Consider the following 24,680-nt stretch of genomic DNA (forward strand, 5'->3'; position numbering starts at 1 on the left):
AGTGGTTGAGAGTCCGCCTGCCGATACAGGGGACACGGGTTCATGCCCCGGTCCGGGAAGATCCCACATGCCGCGGAGCGGCTGGGCCCGTGAGCCATGGCCGCTGAGCCTGCGCGTCTGGAGCCTGTGCTCCGCAACGGGAGAGGCCACAACAGTGAGAGGCCTGCGTACCGCAAAAAAAAAAAAAATATTGTTTATTATCTATTTTGAATAATGCAAACATATGCATGACTGTTAACATAAGCTAACATATCCTAATAATTTTTAAAATCAAAAGTGAATTTTATTTTAGTTTATACACTTTAATATGTCCTTCTTAGAAGATGAAATAACGTTATTTCAATAATCCAAGACTAATTAAGATGATGAACAATCAGGCCGAGTGTACTGCTTGTTGGCACAAACCCTTCCTCTACCTGGACCTTTCTGTCTATTCTTCTGAGAATACTAACACATCTGGGTGTCAACCTTTATTAATTATGTGACCATGAGCAAGTTATTTAACCTCTTTAAGTCTCTTTTCTCATTCACTAAGAGGAACTGATACTACCTACTTATAGGTGAGGATTCAAGGTTATGTAAGTAGAGCCTCTGATGCACAGTAGCCATGTAATAAAAAAACAACTATTATTAGTAATTAAATAATAAGATTAATTTAACAAAATAGATGACAGAAATAAGAAGGCTAATATCTCAAGAAAGTGGGATTTATCATCTCAGTTATGAGCCTGTGCTTAAAGAAATTCCCCAAATGAGACAAGTAATTTATGTCAAGACCCATAAGGAATAATAGATTCATGAAATGTCATTAGCATTTTAAGAGCAGTATTTTTATTAAAGTAAATAAAACATTTTTAAAGCAGGCAATATTTTAGTCTTGCCAGTTCTGATGACAATTAAATTACCTGCAAAGCACTGTTATTTTATTAAGTTGAAACAATATCATTGGAAAATTTTCTACTCAGCCTAAACAATTTAGAACCATGCTAAATCTAGAACCACTTCTAAAATTTCATTGCACTATCAACATTACTGATAATTTACAGAGTCTTGTAAGCAAAGAAACCTTCAACTTACTTTATAAAATAAATCATCTTCTGTTGTACCAAGACAGAAAACAAGAACTGACAAATCAAAGAGCCATCTATAAGCAGAATTGCTGAGGTATATTTGTAAAGCATTTATTTGATGTGGAGGAAAGCAAAGGCACTTCAATTACCTTTAGCCCTATAAGATTTCATGAAAGAAACCACAGAAACAAGACACACACAAAGTACAGTTAGAGGACTACAAATGGGAAGTATTCTTCCTGAGCTATGGAAAATAAAATGAGGCTTCATTTTCAAAAGATAAAATACAGAGAGAAGAGGTGAGTTACTGAATCTAAACTCCAAAAAAAGTGTTATCAATTAATTACTATCAAAGAGTAAAGAAAACATGATGGAGGTAAGTGAAGATTATTATTTAGAACTAAGGGAAGGGATAAACTGGAAGACTGGGATTGACACATACACACTACTCTATATAAAACAGATAACTAATAAGGACCTACTGTATAGCACAGGGAACTGTACTCAATACTCTGTAATGGCCTATATGGGAAAAGAATCTAAGAGTGGATATGTGTATATGCATGACTGATTCACTTTGCTGTAGAGCAGAAACCATCACAACATTGTAAATCAACTATACTGCAATAAAAATTAATTTTTAAATTAATTTCTAAGTTATACAATTATAAAATATTCTAAGACTATGTCTGAGAGGTACATCTAACTCTCCAGAATACTTCAGTCGTTATCAGTGAATGTTCTTAAAAGAAATTAGAAGAGATTCTCCAACTCTAGAGAAGAAAAAAAGGAAAATTAAATGGGAAATAGACAAATGAACCCCCACCCCATTATGGACTGTAGGAAGGAGATAAATGAAAACGATTTTCAGCACTTTCTATCTTTCATCATGTCCTTACTCCCCTACCCTGTCAGATCATCCATTAAAAAAAAATCAACTAGAAAGTGTTACACATGCACTGCAGAGACAGAAAGCAGACCTGGAGCACAAAGGATATAGTGGGAGTCTGAGAACAGCAGACCACTTAATTTTGCTGGCTGAATGTATCAACCTAGCTGACAAATTTTTGAGGCTCTGTATTTCAAAGAGCCTAGACTTTCTCAAATTAAAATCTCTTGCAAAAGGTCATCTCCTTTTATTCACCATTACTAGAATGGAGTATGAACATTTCAGAAAGTCAGCAGAAAGTCTTATGGCATACTCGGTTATTTTTAATCCCAAATCCACCAAAGAGTATGTAGTTATTCATATTTAAATTTTGAAATAAATAAATAAGGAACTTCCCTGGTGGTTCAGTGGTTAAGAATCCACCTTCCAATGCAGGGGACACGGGTTCAATCCCTGGTCAGGGAGCTAAGATCCCACATGCCATGGGGCAACTAAGCCCACGCACCTCAACTAGAGAGCCCGCAAGCAGCAACTACAGAGCCCACATGCTCTGGAGCCCGCGTGCCACAACAAAGAGCAGACGCGCCGCCACAACGAAAGATCCCGCATGCCGCAACTAAGACCCGATGCAGCCAAAGATTAATAAATAAATAAATATTTTTTTAAAATAAATTTTGTACCCGTTTTCCTCTCCAAAATTTGAATATTTTCTGACCTGTAATTCATTTATTGGGATTGTATAACTTTAATAACAAAGACAAAAATCAGTAAATAAGGTACAGAGAAATTATAATAAAATACATTAGGAAAAGGCCACAGTGTTAAGAAAAAAAAGAAAAGTTACTCAAAGTACAGCATTTTAAATCCTCAAGTGATAATAGCATATGAACAGTTCCTCAGTAAATACCATAAGGAAATGGAAATCTTGAGGCTCAAAGTATTATAACATCCTCATCATCTACTGATGAGATGAATCTGAAAGAGCAGCCCAAAATGGGAAGCATAATGCACTGGATCATTCTATTGTGAACTTGGTCCACCTGGGAACTGTGTTTCCCAGAATTTCCTTCCCTGTATAGTACACCAAGTTAGAGACGGCCAAACTCTTAGAAGGTCTTTATGATAAGACATGGTGAGAATAAATGCAGAGGTGCCTGGGGCAGGTTTCAGCTTGTCCTCAACTCTCCTCTTATCCCCTCTGTGTCCAGCTCTTCTTCACCTGATCAACAGTGGCCTAAGATCCAACAAGAGATGCCTGACTCTGGGCTTTGTACCCACAGAAGCAATAGCTACACAGAGGCAACAGCCTTCCACAGACTTCTCCAGGATCATCCTCTTTGCATTCTCACTTTGATGTCTGTATACACTTGCTTCTTAAAATTTTCCCAGTAAGTTCTGACTTACACGCCTGTACCAGTAATTCAGGAGGCTCTATTAGTGACTATTTTTCTGATCCTTCTGCTTCCTGACTTTCACATTCCCAGCAACTCCTACAATCCGTATACAGTCTGAGTACTATAATAAATCCCTTATTCAATAACACTCACAGTGGTTCAATTTCTCATACTGAATCCTGAGCATTATACTCAAAATTCAGCAATTAATTTGTAATCCAGCAGTACTGACAGAATGGACTGAATGACTGAAAGCCATTTCCCTGTTAATACTAAGCTGAATTTTTCCTGAGATAACCAGGTACACTTCATCCATTTACTTCTGTAAGTGGGAAATGTTCTCTGCTTTCTATCAAGTGATTCCTAAAAAAGACTGCTCAATTACTTTCAGTTCCTAGATATAGCACATAAAAACACATATTAAATAATCCAAATTATAGTATTTGTTTATTCCAAGTTGTTTTAATAAATGTTAATGTTTCAGTTTATTTAAGTGTTGTTTTAATCAATTTGTCATCTGGGGACTTGCTAAGAGAAGAGACAAATGGACTAAAAATTAATTATTTTTAAGAAGTCTTCTGTGAATTGGGCCCATGAATTCTAATTATAAAATTATAAAAATACAAAACTTATCAAGTAGTCACTAGAAACATCTTCCCCCAAAAAAGAAACAAATATATACTAAGCACTCAAGGCCTAAACTAGATACTAGTAAGTCTGATTTAACAATACATATATTTTTTAAAGTCACGTTTTCTAAAGATTCCCCAAGCTCTATTTGGAACTTAACCTTAATAGCCTAACATACATTTTTATACAGCTTTTATAAATTATCAACTATTTCTATTTCTATCAATTATGACATTAAGATATCCTATAGTTAGCCTACCACATTCAAGGGCATAAAAACAACTCACAATTGAGAAGACATACTGCCATAAGTAAGAACTATAATTAAATACTAGATTCAGGTACCGAGCTCTAAAGTGCTCCCTGTGACTGAGAAGAATTACTATATATGAAAACCCAGCTTTATAAGTAGCTAAAATATGCATGGAGTGGAGAGGGAAAGATCAGGAAATATTATTCATGCTAATAAATGAACCTTTGTTTTACAAAAGGAGTCACCTCATAATTTATTTGAAAGGAAGATCCTTAAGGAGTGTTTAAAATTATTCCATTTAGAAAAACTCTGAGAAACAGACTATTTTACAAGATAGTGTTATTCTATAAAAACACATTAAAAACTGTAAAAGCTAGCATTTGTGTTTACTTAAGGCCCACCATTGGGCTTCTACACACAAAATGGTATAGAATTTATATTTTGGGTGGAAAGGATTTCTTTATACAGGAAATCCTGTATAAATTTCCAACTCAAGAAAGGCACATACAACTAATAAAATGACTCAGTAAAACACCACTGGGAAAAGAAATAAGTAGCATTTTACTCTATGTGGCTTTCTACAGAATCCTAAAACATTTACTATAAAGATAAATTTTACTTACAGTGTCAATACATTTTGGAAAGAATACGGAGCATTCTGAATTATTAAGGTCACAATTTCTTTAACTTAAATCAGTCTCACACCCCATCCATTTGCTGTTTATAATTACAGCTATTTTTTTAAGATAGAAAACTGCGAATTGAATTCAAATATATCATGCTCCAAAATTAGAACAAGATTTTCCTCTAAACTTGATCTTTTAAAAATTGTAATCTAGAGGAATAAAAAAATTATTTAACCTGCTAGATTGGTTAAAGACACTATATTTTTAATGAGCACATTTGAATCATCACTTGCAAAAAAGTTTCTAAAAGTTTTCTAAAGTCTAATGACAATTTGCACACATACCACATTAACTGAACACCCATCAAGCGTAAAGTGTTGTGAAAGGGGTGGTGGTGGTGGTGAGGATTTCATTCCACGACAGTAATTACAGCTGCAGCTTCTGTTTTCCCATTCCTATAATTCCCAAAATAGTCAATAGAGCCCTTGTTTGTCATAATTGCCTCTTGCTGGTCCATCACCACAGCTCCATTTTGCTACCATTGAAATTCCACAACCAGGATGGCACAGACTCCCCTGTGGAGAGAAGCCTGCAGAGGTTGTCTGTTTTAAGCTGCAATCACTTTTTCCTGAGACTCCTCAGCATCTGTTGACTACCTCACTGACAGTAGCCCACAGACTCCTCCAGATCAGAGAGGCGTGCATGACATTGCCAGAAGACAAGCTGCAACAAGACTCTGATCCCTCAGCTGCAACCCACCAAGTTACTAGTCAACTTGGAATTTTCCTCCATGAAACACTATCTGACACTTCCCCACACTGACACTCATATGCCACTTCCCTCCCCACGCAGTTCCAAGAGTTCTTCCTGCAATTCGTCTCTATTGGCACCACATGGCATTATCCTGGCAAGCCGATGCCCTCTGCAAAGTGGAGAGCTCCCTGGGCTACCTCGGGTGGGTGGCTTCTAGGAATGATGCTTAAGACAGCACATGAGAGGTACGCTGTGGCTTCACTAGTGACTCCACTACTTTCAGGAATTATTCAAACTACTGATAAGCTTTCATACATAAGTCCTTGGGATACACATTAAGAGTTCTCACCACTAAAACTAAATTTTAAAGGTTTAAAATAAAGATTTTTATAAGATCTGTTTATATAGACTTTAGGAACATTAATGATGTCTCAAAAGATACTATTACCTTTCTCTGGGCTTCATGGCTGTTGAAGTACCCAGAGATTTGGGTTTAAATTCAAAGGCAATTCAAAAACAAGAGTGGAATACAGTTTGAATTTTTTATTTAAGAAAAATTTCTGCTTCCAATAATGCTGCCTGCGTAATTCAGGCAAACCGTTCCACTGCAAACAAGTAGAAAGCTGGACAAAAGTATGACAACTGTGAATGAAGGGAAAAAACTATTATTCAGACGGTACATATAGAAAATCCAAAATAAGCTATAAACTATCAGAAAAAAATCAGTTTATCAAAGCTGAGGGATATAAAAGATAATATCTAGAAATCAACTGTATTTCTATATACCAGCAATAGTTAGAAAATGAATTTTTAATACCATTTACAATACCATCAAAAAATATCAAATTCCTATCAAAACAGAAAGAAAAGTGGTAAACCTCTACATAGAAAACTAAAGAAAACAGTATTTTTTAAAATTAAAGGACACCTAATAAGTGAAGGGATGGTCCATGTTCTTGAGATTTAACATTGTAAAGACGTCAATTCTATCCAAATTGATCTAGAGATCCAGTAGAATCCCAAGCAATCCTAACAAGTTTTTAAATGGAAATTTGTAGGCTGGTTCAAAATGTATAAAGAAATGCAAATGGCCAAGGAAAGCAAGACACCTAGAAGAATAACAAAGACTTTCTCTCCAGATATCAGGACTTATTATGAAGCACAGTCATTAAGACAATGTATAAGACAAAGAGATGAAAGGAAAGAACAGAAAGCACAGAAATATTACACATGAAATGGATGCTTTTTGTACACTAATGTTGTCACTGCAGACCAGTGAGGAAAGTTTGATCTTTGCAATAAATGGTGCTGAGACATTTGGATATGCATAAAGGAAAACAAAATTAAAATTGACCTCTAACTCATACCATACACAACATTAATTTCAGATGGATTATAGATCTCAATGTAAAAGTCAAAACAATAGGGCTTCCCTGGTGGCGCAGTGGTTGAGAGTCCGCCTGCCGATGCAGGGGACACGGGTTCGTGCCTGGGTCCGGGAAGATCCCACATGCCGCAGAGCGGCTAGGCCAGGCCCGTGAGCCGTGGCCGCTGAGCCTGTGCGTCTGGAGCCTGTGTTCCGCAACGGGAGAGGCCACAACAGTGAGAGGCCCGCGTACCGCAAAAAAAAAAAAGTCAAAACAATAAAGCTCCTAAAAGATAATGTAGGAGAATATCTCTTTGGGCGTACAACAAGCACCAACCAATAAGGACAGATAAACTAGACACAGAGTAAAACAGATGTTACACACACACACATTTTTTTAAATGGTCAATGCATGGTGATAATAAAAAGCAGACCAACTTTTAGTCAGTAGTTACATTGATTTTAAATTCTGTATAGAAAATGCACTGTAGATTGTCTGAACCTGGGGCAGAACACACCCATTTCTCCCAGCCCTTGATACACTACTAACTTTGGCCGGGGGTGGGGTGGGGGGGACAGTGTTTACATGTTCACCTGGGTTACATAAGTGTTGGCTTTGTGACAATTCACTGATGTCTTGTATACTGTAAGTGTTTATCATGCTTCACTATAAAATAGTTTAAAAAGTCAATGGACTGCAAATGGCAAAATTTCTTTCTTTTTTATGGCTAATATTCCTGTGTGTGTGTGTGTGTCTGTGTATGTGTGTGTATCACATCTTTATCCATTCATCTGTTAATGGACACTTAGGTTGCTTCCATCTTGGCTATTGTAAATAATGCTGTTATGAACATTGAGGTACATGTATCTTTTTGAATTAGTGTTTTCATTTTCTTTGGACTTATATCCAGGAATGGAATTGCCGGATCATATGGTAGTTCTGTTTTTAGGTTTTTTGTTACTTTTGTTTTAGTTTTTTTGTTATTTGTGGTCTTTTTGATGATAGCCATTCTGACAGGTGTGAGGTGATATCTCATTGTGGTTTTGATTTGCATTTCTCTGATGATTAGCGATGATAAGCATCTTTTCATGTGCTTGTTGACCATCTCTATGTCTTCTTTGGAAAAATGTCTATTCAGGTCTTCTGCCCATTTTTTAATCAGAGTGCTTGGGTTTTCTTTGATAGTGAGTTATATGAGCTGTTTATATATTGTTGACATTAATCTCTTATTGGTAATATCATTTGCAAATATTTTCTCCCATTCAGTAGGTTGTCTTTTTGTTTTGTGGATGGAAATTTTACCATTTGCAACAACACAGATGGACCTGGAGAGTATTATGCTTACTGAAATAAGTCAGAGCAAGACAAATACTATATGTTATCACTTATATGTGGAATCTAAAAGAAAAAACAAACTAGTGAGTATAACAAAAAAGAAACAGCCTCACAGATATAGAGAACAAATTAGAAGTTACCAGTAGGAAGAAGGAAGGGGAAAGGGCAAGATAGGGGTAGGGAATAAAGAGGCATGAACAACTATGTATAAAATAAGCAACAAGGATATATTGTACAGCACAGGGAATATAGCCAATATTTTATAATAACTATAAATGGATATAACCTATAAAATTTTTGAATCACTGTATGTTGTACACCTGAAACTAATATAATACTGTAAATCAATTATACCTCAATTTTTTAATTAAAAAAATTAAAAGAAAAAAGTCAATGAATATGTACACCTCTTAATATACAAAATAATAATTTAAAAAGAGCCAAAAGTTGAATACCCTTAATATGTTAGTGTGGTATTGTGACAAGAATAAGAAATACATACTTGGTCTTTGTTCCACAGTTTCTGGCACAGCACTCCTAAAACTCTTGGAATTTCCTAAGGGATGAAATCAACAAAGGTGTCTTTTGTTATGGTAATGAGGTGACTTAGAAAGCCCCTAGGTAACCTAAGGGTGGAGGTGGCTTGCCAGTGGAGCCAACCACATGATCAGAGGGTTGGAACTTTCAGTCCTGCTGCCACCCTACCTCTGGGGAGGGGAGAGGGGCTGGAGAATGAGTTCAATCAATGGCCAATGATGTAATCAATCATGACTACGTAATGAAGACCCCATAAAAACCCAAAGGGACAGGGTTCGGAAGCTTCCGGGTTGGTGAATATGTGGAGATTTGGTCAGAGTGGCAGTCTCAGAGAGGGCATGGAAGCTCCACGTCCCCTCCCTTCCCCCATACCTTGCCCTATGCATCTCTTCCATTTGGCGGGTTCCTGAATTATATCCTTTTATAATAAACTGCTAATATAGGAAGTAAAATGTTTCTGTGAGCCGCTCTAGGAAATTAATCTAACACAAGGAGGGGGTCATTAGAACCTCCAATCTGCAGCCAGCCAGTCAGAAGCCCAGGTGACCACCTGGACATGTGACTGGCATCTGAAAAGGGGGGCAGTCCTTTAGGACTGAGCCCTTAACTTGTGGGATCTGATGCTATCTCCAGAGAGTGTCAAAATTGAGTTGAATTGTAGGACACCCAGCTGACATGGAGGATTGCGTGGTGGTATGGGAAACACACACACACACACACACACACACACACACAGGAATCAGATGCAGAATCCTAGTTGATGATCAGAAGTGGAATTGGTCCCAGAATTGTAGTAGCATCTTACAAATCCGTATAACGTAAACAGAGAAAACAGAAAAAGAACAGATATAAACCGACCTTTCACAAAAGAAATACAACTGTCTTAATAAATCGATGAAAGCCTGTTCAATCTCATTAGTCATCAATTAAGTAAAAAAGAAAAAAGAGAGAGAAATCTCTTTTAACCTATCAGGCTGGTAATGATTAAAGTAACTGACAAATATCTAGTGCTCTTTCTGGGGAAAATGTGAACTCACATTCACAGTAGGTAGGAATATAAAGGTTTCTGGAAAGTAATCTGGCAATAGGTATCAACATTTTAAAAGTATGAGTACCATTTGATTCAAAAATCCATCCTACTTCTAGAGATTTATGCTAAGGAGACCATCAGACAAATGGACAAAGATGGATACTGCAAAGGTTGTATACTGCAGTGCTATTCATAATAATCAACAACAAAAAACCACCTAACATTAGTCAATGTAGGATTGATAAAGTAAACGATATCACATCATATAAATGGAAAATCATACCACTACTAAAATTATTTAACTATATTTAGTGATACAGAAAAGTGGCCATAATATTTTAAGTAAAAAAAAAAACATACTATAGAATATGGTATATTCTGTCAATAAAAAAACCTTTTTCACAAAACTAAGAAACGAGCAAACTGTATTCCACATCTCTGCTTGTCGCTTAAGAAATTCACTGGTAGCTAGCTGCCTATTTAAAAAGAGAATTCTGGAACTTGCTATTGGCCTATGTATGAGACCATTTTATGTCCAATATTAATTGGTTCTTATAAGACACCAGAATAACCTTGTTATTCTAATAAAAGACACAACGTTTCACCTTTTTCGTCTTAAAATATAGTTGGGGAGCGGCCACCCCTCCTTCTCCTCGCAGTGCCACACCACCGGAGGCCGAGCCGCGTAAGGAAATCTACACAAGAGGAGATCAAAAAAACAAAGAAAGCAGTTCTCTTCTGTTTAAGCGATGACAAAAGACAAATAATTGTAGAGGAAGCAAAGCAGATCTTGGGCTCCTGAAAGTGCACCTTTAAAAAGCAAGATGATTTATGCTAGCTCTAAAGATGCCATTAAAAAGAAATTTACAGGTATTAAACATGAGTAGCAAGTAAATGGCTTGGATGATATAAGGGACTGTTCAACACTTGGACAGAAATTGGAAGGCAAGGTAGTAGTTTCACTTGAAGGAAAACACTTATAAAATGACAGTCAAGTGCCATCTGGATCTTAAGGGAGCTTCCATTTCTCCAGCTCAGTCAATTGAAATAGTATTAGGTTTTGTTTTCTTTCCTTCCTCTTCCCACTGGGTCCTTCCAGCACAATGAATGAAGAAAATATCATTCATGTAAGCAGACTATCAAGAGATTGCCATTAGACTGTTTAATACTGCTACTTTTATGTAGAACCCAAGGAATGCCTTCCCATATTTTAGCCAAAACAACTGGTTATGCCTCCCTTGCAGCAAGCACTACAATGAATGTGATTGTCAATGTGAATAGCTTAGAACACTACAAAGGGTTAAGCTAACTGAATGCCTTGAAAGTATTATCCACTAGTGAGATGGTAAACTTTATTCAGTATTATTTATAGTTGCACTTGACTGAAGTTCTGTTAGGCTTGAGCATTCGTACACCTCACCTGCCTTGGCAAGCCTATTTCTTGTGACATGGCAGCACGGATATAATACTATGCATTGAAAGCATTCTTTTTTAGAGTTTAATTCCCTACCCCAAAAGGAATGCCAATTAAATTGTATTAACTGTGTCATCAACTTATCCTAGTACCTCAGTGTTCATTCTCATACCTGTGTATCTTCTTTTTTTTTTTATAAATTTATTTTATTTATTTATTTTTGGCGGCGTTGGGTCTTCGTTGTTGCATGCGGGCTTTCTCTACTTGCGGTGAGCGGGGGCTACTCTTTCTTGCGGTGCACGGGCTTCTCATTGTGGTGGCTTCTCTTGTTGGCGAGCACGGGCTCTAGGTACGCGGGCTTCAGTAGTTGTGGCACGCGGGCTTCAGTAGTTGCGGCTCACAGGCTCTAGAGAGCTGGCTCAGTAGTTGTGGCGCACGGGCTTAGTTGCTCCGTGGCATGTGGGATCTTCCCGGACCAGGGCTCGAACCTGTGTCCCCTGCACTGGCAGGCGGATCCTTAACCACTGCACATCTTCTCAAAAGAAATAGCTGTTATTAATGCCTTTTTGTTTTCCATCGAGTGTACACTACTGAATAAGTGTAGGAGTTTTATGTTTACCATGTAAGTCTTCCAACACTAAAGATATTTTGAATATCAGTCATGATGGCAATTTCTGTATAAAAGAGCCTTAAATGGAACACTGTTTTTGAGATCAAACTCCCCACCCTCACAAAAATGGCCAGGTTGCAATAAAAATTGTGGCATATTACAAAAAGAAAAATGCACGCACGCGTGCACACACACACACACACACACACAGAGTTAGCTGGGGTTCTTCTCCCTAGACTAATGTTGGCATACCAGACATCTGAGACTGTTCTGCGCCAAATTTCCTCTGTAATAAATGATATGGACAGGACTTTTGATGACCATGTGAAATGAAACTGCACTCTTTAACAATCAGCTGCTTATATAAACCTTTTGTTTCTCAAATATAAAATTCGTCAATTTCCAAACACACACTGACCTGGGTACACTCATGTGTGTAACACTGACAGGTGTTCAAGATCAATTTACCTAAGGAATTCTGTTTTTAGGATTGTATAATTCTATGTATAAAACACTGAGTTTAATTAAATAAGCAAATGGATACTCAGGTATTTAAATAGAAAAATGTATTGCTTTTCACTGGAAGGTGAGATTGGAAATGATTTTGCTTTCGCCCTCACCTTCCCTTATGGAGTTTCTTACACTGAGCCTGTATCATTCTGGGGAAGAAGCTATTCTTATTTTTAGAAAAAATTACCTTCCCCCATATCCCACTTCCCATACCATGTGGCATCTCTACCCTCTGCCCACAGTGTGTCAGAAGGCACCACCATGCTCTCCCAACACCAGGTTCAAAGCCTCAGCTTATTCTGAGGCAGTTACCTTTGTCTGGACACTTACCCAGGTGGCTGTCAAGGCTTATCCAGCCACATTGCTCCTTGGCAGTGGTTTCCTTTCATTTCCCAAGGCTACTCCTCCCCTAATTTACTTCACCACTTCCAATTATCTTTTAGTTTTAATTCACCGTATAAAAGTCTGTCAGCTCACTCTTCCTAAAGCAAGCCCCCTGAAGGTCCCTTCCTTAACTGAAATGGTTCCCTGGGGGGCCCCTACATACTCCTACTCTAGTATTCAAGGTCTCTATTGTAATCCTGTCTTTTTGTTCTCATCACTGCTTTTCTTAAACCCTACTCTTCAAGCGAAGGGCAACTGACTTTTCTCTGACCAAGCAAGTGTAGACCAGTGGTTCTCAAACTTCAGCACATCACAACCACCTGGAGGGCTTGTTAAAACCCAGATTTCTGGGATCAACTCCCAGAGTTTCTGGTTCAGTAGGTCTGGAGTGGTGCCCAAAAATTTGCATTTCTAACAGGTTTCCAGGTGATGCTGATGCTGATGGTCTGGGACCACACTCTGAGAACCACGTGGTATAGATTATATTGATACTTTCCTGCTCCATGACTCCATCAAGCAATTCCCTTCCCCAGGCATACACAACCACCACAGCTGACATTCTTTCATTGATTGACTTCATACAGCAACCCCTCTACCTGAAGTCATATATGAGTGTCTTCCCCTCTCTGCAACCCAAAGAGGATGTGATATGCTGTGATACAGAAGCCCCACAGCCCTTTATTTGTAATTCTAGTGACAATATATTTGGTTTTGTAGCATTATATGCGTCTCCATATCAATTAGACTAGGATTATGGGAGACTTATTGGCCTTTGGATATGGAGATGCCTAGAATAGAACTTTGCAGGTACCAAGAACTCAGTTTGATAAATATCGTATATTAATGCATATATGTGGAATCTAGAAAAATGGTACAGATGAACTGGGTTGCAAGGCAGAAATAGAGACACAGATGTAGAGAAAAACGTATGGACACTAAGGCGGGGAAAGCAGATGGGGAGGGGCAGGGGTCATGCTGGGATGAATTGGGAGATTGGGATTGACATATATACACTAATATGTATGAAACTGATAACTAATAAAAACAAACAAACAAAAAAAGAACTCAGTTTGAAACTTGCTGAATTTAACTAGTAGCATTTCAAATGGGTCTTGTTTTTCATTCTACTACACACTTCACACTGTAAGCCCTCAAACAGTAGCTAATGATATCAATGACATGCAAAGAACACAAGTTCCCATGGCAAAAGGCAACAGGAATACAGCACTCAACACAGTCAAGTTACAAAGGCAGGAACCAAAAGGAAGAGGAGGGTGAAGGAGAAAGAAGGGAGATGAAGGAGGAAGAAGGAAGAAAATCCTGCTATTTGCAACAACTTGGATGAAACTGAAGGGCATTATGCTAAGTGAAATAAACACTGTATGCTATCACTTATATGTGAAATCTTAAAAAGGAAGGAGGAAGAAGAAAAAAGAAGGCTAAAGCCTGGGAGGAAATCCAGTAGCTGTACTTTCTAGGCCTCTTCCCCTTGGGGGTGAGCAAGCAGCCTATGGAAAAGGACTGTAATAGGTCTGTGTTACAGTAGCACCCAGCACAGAGAAGGGTTTGACATACATAGTCTCGATAGTACCAGACTGTGTCTCTCTCTGCCCCACCAGTATTCTAACAACAAGGGATAGGATCTGTAATATTTGTATTTCCAGCACCTATACAGTGCTCAGAATGTAATACACCCTCAATATTTGTTTTTTTAATTGGCATGAGAGTGGAAAGAATGGTGTGGCTATGAATAACACTTTGAGGACAGAAGCAGCAGAACTTGCTAACCAGAATGTGGAATTAAAGGAAGAACTCTAGTACTATGAACAGAAAAAGGAAAGTCTGGAAGAGGGGCTGAGTTTGGGGAAAGAAGTTTAAAAGAAAGATATGTGGCACTTACTACTCACCAAACTATATACTAGATACTTTAAGAACTGCAAAGATGCAAATTGCTCTCAGAAGCTACAGTCCAGTAGAGGGAATGTATGTATACAACTATAGTGGAAAAAAAAGAGAGAGAGAGAGAGAAATGCTGTAAAAGGGACACTTATGAAGTGTTGTGGATGTGCAGAAGAGAGAAAAGCATATTTCCAGAAGCGCAGGGTTAGGGTTAAAACAATAAAGCATTACCGCAAGGACAGAAAGAGGAAGGCGGCCAAAGGTAGAATGTTAAAGAAAACACAGATACTGAAGAGGGAGGAGACTAAAAATGGGAATAGGAAGACTGGGAGTGTGTGACAGAAGAAGGAAAGACAGTTTGAAGGAGATCCAGACTATCAAATGCCATAAAGTAGTAAATACGTGCCAAAAAGCCCTAATTGTTGTTACCATCCACAGCCCAGTTCAGGTTCTATCTACTCTCAAACTGCTCAGATTCCTCCAGGCTCCAATTAATTTTGCCTCTCCATAAATTACCATTGTGCTATTAGGATACACGTGCACAGACAAGAACCATGTATTATTATTTTTTAATTGAAGTATAGTTGATTCCCAATGTTGTGTTAGTTTCTGGTGTACAATAAAGTGATTCGGTTATACATATATATAACAGTTTGCATTTGCTAATCCCAAACTCCCAATCCATCCCACCCCCATGGCACCCACAAGTTTGTTCTCTATGTCTGTGAGTCTGTTTCTGTTTCACAGATAGATTCATTTGTGTCATATTTTAGATTCCACATATAAGTGATATCATATAGTATTTGTCTCTCTGACTTACTTCACTTAGTATGATAATCTCTAGGTCCATCCATGTTGCTGCAAATGGCATTATTTCATTCTTTTTTATGGCTGAGTAGTATTCCATCGTGTATGTGTGTGTGTGTGTGTGTATATATATATATATATATATACACACACACACACATACACACACCACATCTTCTTTATCCATTCATCTGTTGATGGACATTCGGTTGTTTCCATGTCTTGGCTATTGTAAATAGCGCTGCTATGAACATAGGTGTGCATGTATCTTTTTGAGTTATAGTTTTGTCCAGATATATGCCCAGAAGTAGGATTGCTGAATCATATGGTAATTCTATTTTTAGTTTTTTAAAGAACCTCCATACAGTTCTCCACAGTGGCTGCACCAACTTACATTCCCCCCAACAGTGCAGGAGGGTTCCCTTTTCTCCACATCCTCTCCAGCAAGAACCATGTATTCTTAAACTCAGTACCTTTGTGGACATAACACAGTATCTTGGACATATAGAATATAATACACTCAACTGAATATAACTATACTAAAAATCTCTTCCGGACTTTATTTATAGATAATGATGGCTTACTTTCTATGGCACATCAGTGAAAACCACATCTCAGGGAGATTGGGTTGTATCATCTGTTTAAATGGCCACAACTTCTCTTTTATTCAATTTGTTGGGCACCAACTATGGATCAGACATGCTGTACAGAAGCTCCTTACAGGAAGAGCTTATAGAAGAGAACAGGTAGGTGAATTAACCACATATGAGAAATGCAAAAACGTATATGTGAGGGCTTCCCTGGTGGTGCAGTGGTTGAGAGTCCACCTGCCCGATGCAGGGGGCATGGGTTCGTGCCCCGGTCCGGGAAGATCTCACATGCCGCGGAGCGGCTGGGCCCGTGAGCCATGGCCGCTGAGCCTGCGCGTCCGGAGCCTGTGCTCCGCAACGGGAGAGGCCATGACAGTGAGAGGCCCGCGTACCGTGAGAAAAAAAAAAAAAAAAAAAGGTATATGTGAGGTGTTTTACAGGCCCAGAAGAGGTAGAAACTACCTATGTCTGGGAAAGGGGGGAAACTACTTGGGGAAGAGGCTTCACGGCAATCTTATTTGAACAGAGTGATTTTCTCCAAGCACTCTTGAGTAATTCAGTTATCTCTGTTATATTGTAAAAAAAAAAAAAAAGCATGATATTGATGGAAAATGGTCTTTCTGAAAAGTATGAAAGGTACTACAAAAGTTCATTTGCTCTGTGCACTCAAGCTCTATTGGCCTCCAGCATGTCACTTAACAGACCTAACAGTTACCAACTCCTCATTACCTTTGTAAAACAGACCAGCTGATGCCTACAGTACAAAATGTTTCTGGCTAATAGGTAACTGTTTTAGTTCAGCTTCACACTTCTGCTCACTTAAATTGAGCTGCATGCCTGGCATCCAGAAGTCACTTGCATTTCTTCCCCAAAACTACTGATATTTGTCCACTCCTCTTGTGGTAACCATGATATGGTTTTCAACTAAACAGTATATAAGCCAATTAAAAGAAGGTTATAGTTCTGTGAAAATTAGGTTGGATGCTATGGCAAGATTCAATAAAAATGATGTCACTTTAAAAATGTGGCTGTCAAATTAGATCTGAGTTAGATAATATTAAAAGGAGGAAAATATCTGCTAAAATCTATAATCCTGCACTAAATGGTTTCATAAATTGTCTAAATTATTGCTCCACTTTCAAGAAATCAAAACTGGACCTACTGCACAGACAGGACGGATTCCTACAAGAGAGATGACACAGAACTTCAATCAGCTGATCCATACTCAAAATAAAGCCTTGGCCCTACATCAAAATATTGGCAAGGAAACATGCTTTATGGCAAAATATTTCTGTTGTATGTGCATTCTTATCACTCAGAACTTTAATAATTTTAAAAATTAACTTTCCAATAATTGACTTCAATCCACCAAATAAGGGGGTTCCCACCAGAAACACCTTGCCAACACTTACTAAAGTCTCTGTACAAAGGCCACCTCTTTCAGAAAACCCCAGGAGTATTAACTGCCTCTTCAAAATAGCCTCAACTGGTGCTAGACTGCTATTGGTTTGAACCTCAAACCACTTTTAAAAACCAAATTCGTTATGGATAATGAAAATTCTATTAACATTTTTTCTTTTGATCTTGATGTTCAGAAAGTAAAACTAAATGACCTCAGTAAATTACTGCAGAGATAAATCTTACAAAGATAACATATGAGAGAAATGGTAGTTGTCCAAAAGGATCCGTGAAAATTCAAGGTAAACAATTTAAGGAAAGATAACATTTCTACCTTGGTGGAGGAGAAATAAGTAAGAAATAAGTCAATGTATTTGAAAACAAAGAGGAAAATATAAATATGAACCAATATTAACAAAAATCCAAGTATCACAAATGCTAGACTGGTTCTGAAAAGGAGAATGATATTTGCAACTCAATTTTAACATTAATGAAACATCAACTATGTAATCACCCAATGCCACGTTTTGTTATGTATAAAGGAATCATTCAGGGACTTCCCTGGTGGTCCAGTGGTAAAGAATCCGCCTTCCAATGCAGGGGATGTGGGTTCGATCCCTGGTCTGGGAACTAAGATCCCACATGCCGTGGGGCAACTAAGTCCACGTGCCACAGCATGCCACAACTACTGAGCTCGCATGCCTCAACTAGAGAGCCCGCATGCCACAAACTACAGAGCCCACGCACTCTGGAGCCCACGTGCCACAACTACAGAGCCCACGTGCCACAACTACAGAGCCCACGTGCCCTGGAGCCCACGCGCCAAAACCAGAGAAGAGAAAACCCACATGCCACAACTAGAGAGAAACCTGAGCATCGCAACTAGAGAGAAGCCCACGCACCACAACTAAGAGCCCACCCGCCACAACAAAAAGATCCCTCATGCCACAACTAAGACCCAGTGCAGCCAAATAAATAAATAGATAAAAATTTAAAAAATAAAGGAATCATTCATGAAACCAGGAAGTACATATCATAGTCTTCGTTCTTAAAGTAGTGTTAAATTAATGAAACAAGGAGGCTATTAGACTGAGATGGCTCTAATGCCTTGGTGGCCTCTGTAGGCAAAACCTAAGCCTGTAAATGCCTCAAGTTTATGAAATCGAAACCTAGGGACAGCCAATCACAAACAGCCAACTAGGCTTTAAGCTATAGGCAATCAAATAATTTCCTTTCTTTGCCACCACACCTTCTCTGTATAAAACTTTTCCCTGGCTCCTGTCAGCCAAGGACTCCTAACACTCCCTGCTTGGCACTGTCCAGTTCAAATTGATTTTTTCTCTCAAAAATTTTAACATGCCTCAGTTTATGTTTTAACAGCATCTTACAATTCAATTGTGAAAACCCAAATTAATACATGAAAACTCTGTGCCCGGACATAAGGGTAATATAGGTGTTCAATAAACTTACTGGTTTCATTAAGAGTTAAACATTTCAAGATCCTAGTTAATACATCAAGACAACAGGGCAAGATCAACTGATTCAGATGCATGATTACCAAATGAACTATACTGATCACAGTGGCTATAAATGTTCAAAGAAAAGAGTGCTTGTTTTAGAGTGGGGAGGTTGTGTTTCACACAAGAAAGAGGATTTGAACTAGGTCTAGAAAAATGGGTGGGGTTACAGTTAACTGAGCAAGAGGGGTGGGCATTTCCAGCAAAACTGGACTAAAAACACTTGAGGATTACTATGAATGATGATAGTAATATTGTATAACTTGCAAAGTGCTCTTATGTTTACCACTTCAGTGACTGGGTATCGCAACAATGCAGTGAATTAATTCACATCCCAGAGATTCATACACTTGAAATGCGATAGAAAAAGATATCTGGTCAAAACTCCACATTCTAAAAGAGAAGAAACCTGGGTACAGTTAGATTCCATAGGTTTTTTAATGCAAAGCTAAGAAACTTGGATTTCAATCTGTAAACACTGGGAACTTATACAAGTCTTATTACACATTTTTTTTTTTAAACAGGGACTTAATGAAAAAACTACTTGAGTTAGAATATTGGCAAACACAAGTCAAGGAAAATGGAACATTCATCATCCATTTATTCATTCATTCCACAAATGTTTACTGAATAAGTACTCTATGCCAAGGGTCCCCAAGCCCCTGGTCCACGGCCTGTTAGGAACTGGGCCGCACAGCAGGAGGTGCGTGGCGGGCAAGCGAGCGAAGCCGCCCCCCATCGCTTGCATTACACATTACCACCTCAACCATCCCCCGCATCTGAACCATCCCCCCCATCACTCACATTACCGCCTGAACCATCCCCCCACCCCGCCCATGGAAAAATTGTCTTCCACGAAACTGGTCCCTGGTGCCAAAAAGGTTGTGGACCACTGCTCTATGCCAGTCACTATACCAGATGTTAGCAATACAGTAGTGAACAAAACAGACTGGGCCCTGCTCTCATAGAGTTTGAAATTATAAAGAGAAGCAAAAAATTCCAGTAGAACAAAATATTTCAAATAAAATCTGGTGGCCTACCGGGTTTTCAAATGTGATAAAATAATAACAACAGTTAAAATAAACAGCACTTTTGTGCTAAGCACTGATCTGCTAGCAGCTTTATTTACATTAATTTGTTTCATCCTCACAAGAACCCTTTATGGTCCTTTACTACCAGAAACTTCATTTTACCAATAAGGAGACTAAGAACCAGTAAATGGCAGAACTGGATGAAACCCAGGCAGTCAAGCTCCAGAATCCCCATACTTAGCCATTATGCTACATCCTTAACAGATAAGCCACAGGGCTTAAAACCATGCTTTTGGAGCACGTCCATACATTGGCACGATGCTAAGTATTTTTATATACGTTATCACATTTAATCCTAATACTTTTAAAAGATAAGAAAACAGTTCCAAAGTCATTAGTACCTTGTCCTTGGTCACACAGCTAGGAAGTATCAAGGCCAGAATCAAACCAAGGATTTTTCCAACCCCCAAAGGCATATTTTTACCTATGACATTATTTTACAAGACAATAGTTGTCTGTAAGCCTCGCTGAATGCATCCTAAGAAGAAAAATGGAGTGGGAAAACCAAAAATGCGATGAACAGGTCTATCCATGAAATTTGTAAAAATAAATGAATTTAGCAAGCTTAAGACTAAATGGAGTGTTCAAATCGAAAAACAATAAATGCTGGAGCGGGTGTGGAGAAAAGGGAACCCTCCTGCACTGTATATGGGAATGTAAATTGATACAGCCACTATGGAGAACAGTATGGAGGTTCCTTAAAAAACTAAAAATAGAACTACCACATGACCCAGCAATCCCACTACTGGGCATATACACTGAGAAAACCATAATTCAAAAAGTCATGTACCACAACGTTCACTGCAGCACTGTTTACCATAGCCAGGACATGGAAGCAACCTAAGTGTCCATCGACAGGTGAAGGGATAAAGAAGATGTGGCACGTATATACAATGGAGTATTTATTACTCAGCCATAAAACGAAACGAAATTTAGTTATTTGTAGTGAGGTGGATGAACCTAGAGTCTGTCATACAGAGTGAAGTAAGTCAGAAAGAGAAAAACAAATACCATGTGCTAACACATATATATGGAATCTAAAAAAAAAAATGGTTCTGATGAACCTAGGGGCAGGACACGAATAAAGATGCAGACGTAGAGAATGGACTTGAGGACACGGGGAGGGGGAAGGGTAAGCTGGGACGAAGTGAGAGAGTAGCACTGACATACATACACTACCAAATGTAAAATAGCTAGCTAGTGGGAAGCAGCTGCATAGCACAGGGAGATCAGCTCAGTGCTTTGTGATCCCCTAGAGGGGTGGGATAGGGAGGGTGGGAGGGAGACACAAGAGGGAGGGGATATGGGGATATATGTACATGTATAGCTGATTCACTGTTATACAGCAGAAACTAACACAACATTGTAAAGCAATTATACTCCAATAAAGATGTCAAATAAATAAATGGAGTGTTCCATGTGCACAGTGAAGAAGATGCGTGTGTTAACACTGCTCTGCAGTAAGTCCATGGATGTCCCACCAATCCTTTCCAGGGTCTTATCATTTTTACTAAGAACCCTTATTTCACTATCTAAGCCAACCAACTACAGAAAGCTAAATACACAGCAAACTCTGACATGTTAATCACTTATTCCATTAAAGTTTGTATATTTGCTAGTTCATCCATTAAAAAGTGTCCCCCTCAAATCTCCAGAGCCTAACTATAATTGCTAATTTTTCCTTCTTTACTAGAGATTATATGAAAAACCTGACTGTTAACAGCAGAGTCATCCTTAGAGTACAACGAATTGGGCCATTTACCCTAGCCCCAAACCTTGGGAAGCCCCTTGGAGCTGTTACAGGAACCAGAAAGGTGGTCTTGCAAAGAATCAGCACCAGGACAAAAAATTAAATTGGAAAAAAATAAAATCAGATCAGCACAGAATCTCCACTTGAGCCTTTTTTCATTATGACTAAAACAGAGTAGCATTTGTCTTCCAACTTGCAATGTCTTGCGTACCAACCATTGAATTTTAAAGCTTATTTAACCACTTTCACAGCATAAAATATAAAAGGGGAAAAGTAAAACAGTAAGAAGCAGAGATGCGATTTAGGAGTGGGCTTAACATATCATTTAATAAAAGACGATTCATTCATTCAACAAATATTTATTCAGCACTTACTGAGGCTGGAAATACAGTCGTTAGCATTCTTCTACATCCCAACATATCCTATTTTTACCCCAGCCAGAAGCTGGGCAGAACACCCTTCAGGGCCCCCACGTATAAAATGGAGCTAATAACTATTCTCCCAGAAATGTAATGGATTAAACGTGGCACACCAACCTTTCAAGTGTTCTGTGCTCAAATAAAATAACACAGTTTAAAGACCAAAAGGTTTTTGGAATACCATGGTTTAAAAACAAGAAAAAGGGCTTCCCTGGTGGTGCAGTGGTTGGGAGTCCGCCTGCCGAGGCAGGGGATGCGGGTTCGTGCCCCGGAGCGGCTGGGCCCGTGAGCCATGGCCGCTGGGCCTGCGTGTCTGGAGCCTGTGCTCCGCAACGGGAGGGGCCGCAACGGTGAGAGGCCCGCGTACCGCTAAAAAAAAAAAAAAAAAAAAAAAAAAAAATTCGGGAATTCCCTGGCGGTCCAGTGGTTAGGACGCTGCGCTTTCACTGCGGAGGGAGCAGGTTCAATCCCTGGTCGGGGAACTAAGATCACAAGCCACGTGGTGTGGCCAAAAATTAAAATGAAAATTTAAAAAAAAGGACATTCTTTGCCATGATGTCTACAACAGAGAAAAATGAGAAACCACATGTAGTATAAGGCACTGTAGTTCTGCTTTAAAATGGCTAACCAGACACATGCGTTTACCTTTCCTCCCACACTAAAACCCCCTGAAATAGGCAAAAGAAATATAAAAATAAACCCAGAGCAGCCCTGAGAATATAGGAGGGCTCACAGCAGACAGATCTCTGAGGAATTCCAAGGAGCTATGAAGCAGGTTGAGATCGGGACTAAGAAAAGAAATGGCTTAATAGTAAACCACATAACTGAAGAGCTGTGAAACACCTCTACCTGTGCCCACTCCCCACCTTCTTTCAGTAGGACTGATGCCAGCATTTACCCAGTCCTGGCTCTCCAAAATGATAGTTCAGACAAGGAATACTCCTCAGTAACACTGAGGCCAGAGAAGTAGGGAAAGATGTCAATTAACTGCAGCTTCCATGAGGAATAGGGAGTCCCACCAACCTGAGAGCTAGCAACCCACACAGTCTGCAGTAGACACTGCGTTCCACACAAAGGAGACAGCACAAGCAAAGATACCAAGTTTGAAACAATTTTATGGAGAACTCTACATGCTGGAGAGCGCAGTGTTTGAGGCAAACAAGAAAAGGACGTGCGGCTGGAGAGGTAGGCAGGCAGAGAACACACCAAGGAGAGCCTGATGAGCCAGATAAAAGGAGATCAGACTTTCTCCTAACTTTCTCCTTCTCTTGTCAGCAACAGAGCACCACTGCAGGCTTTCAAGCAGATCAGTTTCATAATCAAAATCACGTTTTATATCATACTAGCAACTGTAGATAATATATCTGAGTTGGATAAGACCCAACTATCCACCTTAGGAGCCTCGGTGGATGGTGGAACCATTAACAGAGTTTTGTTTTGTTTTTTTAATTAAGGAGGAAGAGCAAGTTTGAGGAAAGTATGCTGTACTTCATATTAGACATCCTGAGTATAAGGTTCCTGTAGAATAGTCAGGTGTAGCTTTCCAGCAGGTTATTAAGAATGAGTCTGAAGGCATATAGTGAAAAAACAGGAAAGAATTTAGAAATTTAGAAATACATCTGCATGTAAGTAGAACTGAAACTGTGGGTGTAATTGAGACAATGACCTAGGATAATACTTGGCCAAGAAGTCAAGCCCAGGTAACAGTAGTGTGTAAGGAGTAAGTGGATCGAGACAAGCCCACAGAGAATGCAGAGAAAAAAGTGTAAGAGAAAGACATGGAGAACAAGGATGCAAAGGAAACACACTGCTTCAAGGAGACAGTGACTAACAGTGTCAGGTGCAACAGAAATGTCAAGTAAAATTAGGATTGAATGAATCCACTAGACGCAACAAACAAGACGTTACGGGAGATCTCAGCAAAAACAGTTTAAGTAATGTGAGACTGGGAAGTCAGAGATCGAGCTGAAGTGTGAGAAGTGGATGAGAAATGGATAGAGTATGTATAGACCACACCCAGATGTTTACAGAAGAAGGGGAAGAGAGGTTAGGTAGCTAAGAGAGGAGTGGACAACTGGTTCAGGGAAGGTTTTCTAGGACGAGAACCTTAGGAATAAGATAATGGGCAGAGAAAAATTTAAAAATCAAAAGGGAGACTCCGAGAGTCTATCCGCAACAGTGAGAGGCCCGTGTACCGCAAAAAAAAAAAAAAAGCAGGATAACTAAAAACAAATCCACATCTAGAGGTATCGCAAAGAAACTGCAAAAAGTCAAAAACAAGGAAAAAATCTTAAAGGTAGCCCAAAAGAAAAGATAATTACTTACCTACAAAGAAATTATACCTGAACTGACTAAAGGCTTCTCATTAACAAACAAAACTTGTCAAAAGACAAGAGAATAACATTAT

General features: G+C 38.9%; 1 protein-coding gene across 1 annotated transcript in view; it reads right to left on the reverse strand.

Moving 5' to 3' along the window:
* The window catches only part of CDKL5 (cyclin dependent kinase like 5), a 152,741-nt gene extending 143,867 nt beyond the window's left edge, over positions 1-8,874 (reverse strand). Inside the window, exon 1 of the mRNA XM_060137629.1 lies at positions 8,820-8,874. The gene's annotated coding sequence lies outside the window, so the exon portion shown is untranslated. The remainder of the gene's footprint in view (positions 1-8,819) is intronic.
* Positions 8,875-24,680: the final 15,806 nt, after the last annotated feature.

Source organism: Lagenorhynchus albirostris, chromosome X (assembly GCF_949774975.1).
Source record: "Lagenorhynchus albirostris chromosome X, mLagAlb1.1, whole genome shotgun sequence".
Classification (NCBI taxonomy): domain Eukaryota; kingdom Metazoa; phylum Chordata; class Mammalia; order Artiodactyla; family Delphinidae; genus Lagenorhynchus; species Lagenorhynchus albirostris.